Raw genomic sequence first — 3,268 nt, 5'->3', positions numbered from 1 at the left:
TTACTGACCTTTGGCTTATAGCACAAAGAGCATCTCAGAATGAGCCATAAAACAATGAACTACTTCACAAAGCACATTCAAATTCAATAACTCATTATTCAATAACATTCAATTCCTATTTTGTAATACATTTTTATTTGTAACATATTTTGTTACTCTGTCATATGTGTATAATGATAAATAAAAGCAAGAGAACACAAAATGTCAGTGTTTTGATATTTATGATCTTTATAGCCTGCTCTGAGCCCTCTCGTTTCCATATAAAATACAAAAGATCATTATAAAGTACACTCTTCAACAGACTTTAAAATCATAAGTTGCTGACAATAAATCTATCTGTTATTCACTGCTGATCAAAAGTTTGGAAAAATTGAGGTTTTTTAACGTTCTTGAAAGAATACATTATTCTGTAGTGTGTTACATGCTATTTCAACATGCTCTCTTGCACCAACAGAAATAAGCTTTTTAGAATCACCAATGCCTCCTGGTTATTACTAATATGTCCTATAACTACCTCTGGCCATTAGAGGGTTAAACTCACAGAAACTGTGGAGTGTGTAATTAAATAAATAAATACAAAAAACCTACGTAACACTTTATTTTAAGGTGTCCATAATACAGAGTAATTACCTATTAAGTACTTAGTATTAGCCGTTGTACTTACATGCAATAAAATGTACTAACACACACACACACACACACACACACACACTTCTGTCTGTATTTGCCAGCAGTTTACTTAATGGCTTTGGTTTTAAGTAACCTTAACCTTGAAGGCAAATATCAGTTTTGATATAATGGCCTATGGTCAACAAATAAAACACAAGGGAGTCAGTACTTAACAGTTAAAGTCATCCAGGATAATGAGCCAAAGCTCTGTGAGTGTGTGTGTGTGTGAGTAGTGTGTCTCGTCTGTCAACTAATTATCTCTGTGCTCTGATGGTGAATGAAATCTGACTGCAGACGGCATGGATTTCTCCCTCCTCTGGCTCTCTTAATGGACTCAATAATGGGATGATATTCCTATCATTCTTGTCTCTGCTCATTTGGAACATCAGGTTAATGACTCTTATTGGGTTGTGGCCACAGAGATTCATCAAATGGCCTCGGGAGAACTCATACTCAGAGACATACTATGTGGAAGGATTTAGGTTAGGATTTGGTTGCAGGATCAGCATATTGGCAGCATCTACAGTTGGCTGCAAACCTTTTTCCTGAATTTACATTCAGGTAAAATGATAATCATAAATATACAGAAAGAACAGAAAACAACTTAACTGTACCACAGAAATTTAAAAAGAATAACAATTAATTAAAAACGTCAGTAAATCACCTTGCAAATAGATGCCATAAGTCATTAAATCTAAATTTGTATGCAATTAAAAGGTACACTCTTAATAAAAATGGTTCTAAACAGTAGCAGATTTAACGGGGTTTTCAGCTTGTAATAATACACTGTAAAAAAAATAAATAAATAAAAAATAGTTGGGCAAACTTAAAAGTTTAAGGCAACCCCCAGCTTCAGCAGATTTTTGAGTTTTCTCAATTTCTTGTTTTAAGTTTATACAACAAAAAGTTGAGAAAATTCCTAAAAAAAAAAACCTAAAAAATCTGCTGAAGCTGGTTGCATTAAACTTTTAAGTTGGCTTAAGGTTTTTTTTTTTTTTTTTACAGTGTAGCAGGTGCTAAACAGAACCATTTTTTAAAATTTTTAAATTAAAATTAATTTAAAAAAAAAAAAAAAAAAACAACAACAGTGCTCTAAGTTTTAATATTATGAAATATTATGATAAATAAATAACTTGTTTTCTATTTTAATATATTTTAGAATTTATTCCTCTGATGGCACAGCTGCATTTTCATCAGCCATTGCGCCAGTCTTCAATGTCACATGATTCTTCAGAACTTATTATAATAAAAAAATCTGTCATTTTATTAACTGGATAATTGATAACTGACATTCAACATAAATAAAGACATAAAAAAACATACAAAAAAGATACAGTGAAGACCGAGTTCCAGTGAAATATCTCCACAGTCATATGAAGTCTTACTGTATGTCCATCATTGTAACTGAGTCGCAGTTTCTCCCAGCAGATGATGAGGTTGTAGGATGTGACAATTATTAGAAAAACAATTGTTTATGCATGCCCAAAATAGCCATTGGAGTATGTGAGTCCTTCACAATAATAATAATAAAATATTATTTGACGAGAGTGAAGAGTAAAGTAATAAAATAATAGGTTAAATGAACTGACTACACACAGAAAATTATAATACTGAAGAAAAAATTAAATAAAAAACAGCATCATTTGTTTGCAGATGGCACTTGGTACTTAAGAGTTTGATATTTTATCTAATGCAACTGGACATTTCCCACAACTGTGTTATGTGTGCCTTAAGGGTCCAAATACTTTTAGAGCCAGTTTATAACATTCATAAAATAAAGTCAATAAATACCACTAGATGTCACGAGAGTATTGATATCTGGTTGAGAGCTTTTTATTTTGTGACGAGGAGCGATTCATGGGTTTCTTCTAGGTTATCTCACTTTGAAAATGACATTTCTTATTTTAATGAATTTTTATTAATCAACGTGCTTTCATTAAATAATTTGATATAAGGTTAACCCGAGCCAAAGCTATATTTGCATTTTCTGTTCATTCATAGTCTAGTCATATATTGTGATAATACTAAATTGCATAAAATCCAAACATGTGTTTGCCAATGCAATCAGCGTTATACTTTCATTGCATAATCTCATATAAATGTATCCGGAGCCAAAATAAAGCTATTTGCATATTCATTCAAAGTCATAAACTGTGAAAAATAAAAAATGCTAAATTGTATAAAATCCAAAAATGTGATTTTCCTGCGTTATTGTTTGATTTCCCATGCGTAAATAAAAGGAAATGAATGTTCACGTCCTCACAGGAACTCAAAATAACTGCGTGGGAAAAAGCGAGAGACAAAAGTGGCTTTCAATCTCTTGACTCTCATCAATTGCAGCTTCGCTGTATGAAACAATTTATGAGTAATGTGGGTGTTCAGATCAAATGATATTCTCTTATTTTCATTCACTAGAGTGTTCAAATATAGCAGCTCTCCACCACGAAACAGGGTTTTCTTATAAGATGCCTCCAGCCTTTACACAGGTCAGGGTCCTGTTGGAAAGCCTGCACTCACTCCTGCAGGAGGACGCTTAAGAGATCGGGGGAGGAGATACAACACGATCACCTAGTAACCAGTAACGTAAACTGACCAGAAG

The sequence above is a fragment of the Barbus barbus genome, assembly GCF_936440315.1.
Source record: "Barbus barbus genome assembly, chromosome: 26".
Classification (NCBI taxonomy): domain Eukaryota; kingdom Metazoa; phylum Chordata; class Actinopteri; order Cypriniformes; family Cyprinidae; genus Barbus; species Barbus barbus.
This window is presented reverse-complemented; position numbering follows the sequence as displayed.